Source organism: Euprymna scolopes, chromosome 27 (assembly GCF_053919585.1).
Source record: "Euprymna scolopes isolate OS-2025 chromosome 27, ASM5391958v1, whole genome shotgun sequence".
NCBI classification, from domain to species: Eukaryota; Metazoa; Mollusca; class Cephalopoda; order Sepiida; family Sepiolidae; genus Euprymna; species Euprymna scolopes.
This window is the reverse complement of record NC_136508.1, coordinates 96,881,465-96,888,028: the sequence shown is the minus strand read 5'-3', so window position 1 is coordinate 96,888,028 and position 6,564 is coordinate 96,881,465. Positions and strand designations below refer to the sequence as shown.

The window sequence follows — 6,564 nt, the reverse complement described above, 5'->3', positions numbered from 1 at the left end:
ATATATATATATAGAGAGAGAGAGAGAGAGAGAGAGAGAGAGAGAGAGAGAGAGAGAAATATATATATATATATATATATATATATATATATATAGAGAGAGAGAGAGAGAGAGAGAGAAAGCGAGAGAGAGAGAGGGTGATGAAAGAGCGTTTAGAGGGAGCGGCCTGTACTTCTCATCCGTACTTGAGCGATCTTGACGCGCTTCCGCGTGTCATCAGCTGCAAAGGCGCGTTTCGTCTTGTGGCCGGCGGGAGAACGAAAAAAAAAAGACGGATCATTTAGCGAAACTGTGTCCGTCTCGCAAGTCGTGTTTGGAGGACGAACGTCCCAACCCTAACTACGGCAAAACCTCATGCCGCGTTTTACTACCCCGAACGAAAATTTTTAATTTTTAATTTTTGCTTTATATGACTTCTAAAAAATATATATATATATACATATACATATTTATTTATCTATTTAACTTGTCCACGAACAGCTTCACAGATTAAAGAGCAGATTGTCGCCAAAAGAGAAACGCAATTTCCAACGGCAATTGACCAACTTGAACGCTTTAAAGCAAAACATTTCTGCATCAAAATAGATATACACTTATATGAACATACACGTATACATAAAAGTGATATATACATAAACACACACGCACACACATACACATACATACCTATATATATATATATATATATATATATATATATATATATATATATATATATATAAACAGCAACAAGACAAGAACTGTTCTTCCAAGTTTTTACCTTTGATATTTAAAGAGATTTGGTGAGTAGACCATTTTGTTCTTTTTTTTTATTGACTTATTTTATGATGTAATGATTTTAAAAATATTTATTGACTTATTTTATGCCAAATTTTTCACAAAAACACTCGACTAGCTACAACCACTATCAACAATTCCCTCATTCTCTATCCGTGTCTAATTCTAAACGCGGATTCTCTAAACAAAGCTTCTTTCTTAGAACTGCCTGACTGTGGAACACTGAACCACCAGCCTTCTTCCCAGCTGACTAAAATATGGTAGTCTTCAAGTCCAATGCGAACAAGTTCTTGTTGAGCCGTCCTCATATATATTTACATTCTACCCAATTTAAACCGTAAACAATTACTATACTATCAACATTACATTTATTAATCCTTATTCTCGACCGGCCTTCAGGCTTTGATTAGTGGCGACTCTATTATAAAAAAAAAAAAAAAAAAAGGTTTATCTTTTTCCCCCATTGGCAAAAACAAAACAAATGGGGGGTATCGTGCATTTCGAGGTATTTGTGTATAAACAAAAGCGGTTACACAGCGATTGGAAGGGTAGAGGCGCATATTGTAGGCTGTACTATTGAGTTTCGATCCCGACTTAAGGCATTTGCTTGTATAGCCGCACTGATGAGCTTTAAACAGCAAAACCTCATCAGTGCGGCTATACAAACAAATGCTTTAAGTCGGGATCGAAACTCAATAGTATATATATATATATATATATATATATATATATATATATATATATATATATATATATATATATAAGTGAACGTGTCTGTCTGTCTGTCTGTGTGTCTGTCTGTCTGTGTACATTTCCCTACGCAATAACTCTGTCAATTTTTAGTCTATAGACTCGAAATTTGAAATACCGGGTACTGAGATTTGGGAAAATCGATGTGACGGGTGTCAGCCAGAAATTTGGCTGTTAAGGGGTCAAATTTCAACGATTTGACCTTTAAGAACTCTACCAAACTCCTCCGACAATTTTGGGTCTACACCCTTGAAATTTTAGATATAGGTTCCGTGGACATGGATCTAACGTAATAACTTGATTTGAGGCCAAAACAATAAATTTTCAGGGGTCATAATAGGGGTCAAAGTTTAAAAAATTACCCCCTTTTTTTTTGCTCAGCATACACCTCTAAACACCCGGGCAACGCCGGGCACCCATGCTAGTATATATATATATATATATATATATATATATATATATATATACAGAGAGGGAGAGGGAGAGAGAGTTTCATATGTATACACGCATACACACGTATGTGTGTATATATACATAATACAACTATGTTATCAATATCTATATATATATCATAACATAGTTGTATTATATATATACACGCACGTGTTTGTATGCGTGTATACATATGAAACTATATATATATATATATATATGCATATGAAACTATATATATATATATATATATATATATAGTAGTAAGCAAGAGTGATAAATAATGAACTAATGAATGGCTAAATTTAACTAACGAATTTAGCGAGGTTATTAAGAGTGCTCAATAAAAAAGAGCAACATATATTTTTATTAATATAAACAAATATCCATGGTCGCGACACTGGACATGCTAATGTTTCGGACATATTTTCGCTGAAAACTACAAGTCCTCGTCGGGGGACTTAATAAATGATTGCTTTCTACAGAAGAAACTAGTCCTCAAATACTGGTTTCTTCTGTGGAAAGTAAACGTAGATGACTTAAGTGCCATTGGGTATAATCGAAACCGAAACCAAAACTTATGAAGAATTCTTGGTAAAATCATTGATTACAAGAAAATGGATGTCCATAACGACAGTCACTCGGATGAGCGTGACACTAAAAATAAATAACACGCACACTATCCTATTTAATGAAAGTTTTTTTTTATCAGATTTATCTGATAAAACCCTTCTAAGCATGTCTCTAAGTAGATTAGTTTACGTTCTTTTAGTCTATAATCCTTATTTGCCGTATAATCTTTTAGTATCTTCACTTAGATGTTAATCTTTTATCTAAATAGTATTTATAATTGCTGGATATAGCGCTTGTAAGCATTTCTCTAAGAAGATTGCATTAGCCTCTTTTTAACATAAATTGCTGTATAATCGTTTGATATCGTTAGTTTGGTGTCTAAGTTTCGGTGGATATTTTTTCTATATAGTAAAATTATTCTTTTGTATTCCACGCGGGCAACGCCGGGACACGGGTCCTGCTGGTTCTCCATAAGTTTCGACCGATATCGGTGCGATTAAGGGATGATAGAATAGTAGTGTAAATGATTGAAATATATTGTATGCAAAAATGTTATAGTCTGCCAGGAAGCATTACCCAAGTAATGCGTTCCACATTTGTGGCACAAGAGTCGGAAAGTCACATTTGAAAAGCCATCACCCCTAGAGGCAGAGTACTCTAGCCTGAAAAAAACGTCTGGGCTGTCCCGTCAGCATTCCTGGTAAGGGGGTCGCAGGCAATTACCAATAAATGTAACCCTTCTCAATGGAAGAAAATAAAGACTGGGAGTGTGAACCTCATACAGGACGAGAGGCATATCACAGTTAACGGAGAACAAGCTATTTCAACAATCATGTTATAGTCTGCTGAGAAACATTACCAAAGTAACGTGGTTCACAGTTGGGCAGTTGCTTAGATTTTAGATACAACAAGGAAGTAAAGAGCTCTTTGCTGTGTCGGTAGCAAGTCGAGTTCTTGCTGTGAATATTGTATAGTGAATTGAAGTTGGGGGGGCAGAGAATATTAATTCTTCTTTCCTTTTCATAATGTTGCTTTGAATTTAAATATCTCTTTTCGTTTCGTTTTGTCGCAAATTCTCAAACGCTATACAAAATGGCCGACAAAACCCGTTTCACGCGGCCCGTTTATTTTAAAATGGCTGCCCTATGCTACGAAACTCTTCACGTGGAAAGATTGTGTCCAAGGCCAATCGAGCAGGGAATCAATGATCCTTATTGAGTAGTCAACCAATCAAGCCGCAAAGGATAAAGGATAGTTTCAATGAAGAAATATACCTTTTACACCACACGGATATACACACGTACACACGCATACACACACACATTTGTATATATATATATATATATATATATATATATATATATATATATATATATATATACTAGCTGGGGGGCGGTGGCGCCCGGCTTTGCCAAGTCGTAAAATACGCTTAAATATGATATTTTAATCTGTCCAGATTTCGTATATATTATTATAGAGCCGTGATTTCCAAAGTAAAAAATAAATATTTGGGTGCCATCAGCTAGAATCGAAAGCTAAACCGTAGTATTCAAAGCTGGTGATGTTACCACTGTACGGTCATGACACGTATATTAGATGACTGAAAATTAAAAATCAAAAAAGAAACTAAGATGAATGTACAAAATGTACAACGATTTTTTTAAATTTTGACCCATTTTTGGCCCCTTAAAATTGTTTTAACTGGTTAAAGACACATAAATAAATGGCCCGTAAAAATTCCAATCATTTCAGGCCTCTATCGCCGCTTTGCGACTTTTAGTTTTGGAGGAGATGGAGTTTGAAAATATGGAGACAAACAGACAGACAGACAGAATAAATGATAAAAAACTATATTCCAAAATTCATAATGTAGACGATCTTATAATTTATTCCTTTAATTCAGTTGACTTTTACAATTCTTGACAGTATCTGTTTCGTAGTGCAAAATCAATCACTTAATAATTATATCAATTAGTGAATCTATTATGCCCTTAACTCATCAGAAGAAATAGCAACAATCAATCCGTCAAAAGGAAATGAAGTGGGATTTGACATGATTAAAATCCGAAAATTTGAAGAGAAGCTGCAAATAACTTTAATATTGCGCCATTTTTTTACTTATATATATATGTGTGTGTGTGTGTGTGTGTGTGTGTGTGTGTGTACACTGAGATACGGTTCATAATATGCACCCCCACATTTTAATATATCACCCTTTGTGTATAACGATGATGAATTAGCTCCCTTGAGTTTTTAAACGTTCTAATTTGATTGGTCAAGGCAATTCTCCTTGACCAATCAACGTAAACTGACTTTTAGCCGACAAGAAGTTTTGTCCGTCTTTTTTTGAAGGCTGCGTTTGACAGAAAAGCAATATTGCGGCGCTGTCCCTCGCACTTTCTTTGCGTACGGTAGCATATTTGGGATATTTGGTATATTGTTAAGAACTACACCAACAATTGATATAAATTGCGGTATAAAAGTTATGTTTTTGTGAAGTGTCACATAGCGCGGACAGCTATATGCGAGAAATGACGTCATGGTACGGAAAAAGACGACTATGAAAAGAAGAGTTCACTTTTGGGAAGATGCTTGCGTTAGAGACCTGGATGGTATTTGAGAGCACATCCGAGGGAACGATCACGTTAGAGACCTAGATGACGTTCGAGATCAATGTTCAAGAAGACGATAATTTATTCCTTTAATTCAGTTGAAAGTATGTTTCGTAGTGCAAAATCAATCACTTAATAATTATATCAATCAGTGAATCTATTATGCTCTTAACTCATCAGAAGAAATAGCAACAACCAATCCGTCAAAAGGAAATGAAGTGTGATTTGACATGATTAAAATCCGAAAATTGAAAGAGAAGCTACAAATACCTTTAATATGTTTCCATTACACAATTTTGAATTTTATCCATATTTTACCATTCTTATTGAATTGTATTAATATTTTGACGGATTGATTGTTGCTATTTCTTCTGATGAGTTAAGGGCATAATAGATTCACTGATTGATATAATAATTAAGTGATTGATTTTGCGCTTAAATTAATTAATTTAAATTAAAGGAATAAATTATAAGATGGTCAACATCATAAATTTTGGAATCTAGTTTTTTGTCACACTTGTGCCCGATATTATTCATACCCCTCGGATCTTTGAGATTTCTATAAGAATATTGCTCAAACCAGAAGGTAGACAACATTAAAGGGATTTCAAACAATAAATCAAGCATAAACATTTAATTTAAACTCAACAAATAAATAAATTATGTAAGTTTGAAACATTATACAAAGAAAAACAATAATGACACTAGTTCAAAATTATTCATACCTCTCTTACTAATAGTCAATAGCATGCCCTTTATTCTTAATAAGTGCCTGTAACCGTTTGGGATATTTATCAACAAGGTTTTTACAAGCATCAACAATGATTTTTGACCATTCTTCAATGCAGTAGTTCTCCAACTCCCTCAAATTTCTAGGTTTCCGCTTTTTAACCTCAGTTTTCATTATGTGCCAGAGGTTTTCGATAGGGTTCAGGTCGGGACTCTGGCTAGGCCATTCCAAAACATTAATTTGATTATCCTCAAACTATTTCTTGACTATTTTGGCAGTATGTTTTGGATCATTATCCTGTTGAAGGACCCAGTTTGGTCCTAAATGGAGCTTCTCCGCATCCTGTCTAATGTTTTTCTGGAGTATCTCCAAATATTGCTCCTTCTTCATGGTTCCAACTATCTTGACCAAACTACCTTGACCACTAGCCGAAAAGGAGCCCCAAAACATTAGGCTACCACCACCATGTTTCACCGTGGGTATGGTGTTCTTTGGGTTGTAAGCTTCTCCTTTCTTCCTCCAAACGTAAGAAGCATCCATATGGCCAAACAATTCAATTTTTGTTTCGTCAGTCCACAAAATACTTGGGAAAACGGACTCTGGAGAATTCACATGGGTCCTAGCAAACTTTAGACGTGCTGCAAGGTGTTTTCCGGTGTGCAATGGAGTCCTTCTTGGTCTTCTTCCTTT

General features: G+C 34.9%; 1 protein-coding gene across 1 annotated transcript in view; it reads left to right on the top strand.

Moving 5' to 3' along the window:
* Positions 1-229: 229 nt before the first annotated feature.
* LOC145249031 (uncharacterized) overlaps positions 230-6,564 on the top strand; it is a 58,652-nt gene continuing 52,317 nt past the window's right edge. Inside the window, exons 1-2 of the mRNA XM_080110889.1 lie at positions 230-679; positions 722-782. The gene's annotated coding sequence lies outside the window, so the exon portion shown is untranslated. The remainder of the gene's footprint in view (positions 680-721; positions 783-6,564) is intronic.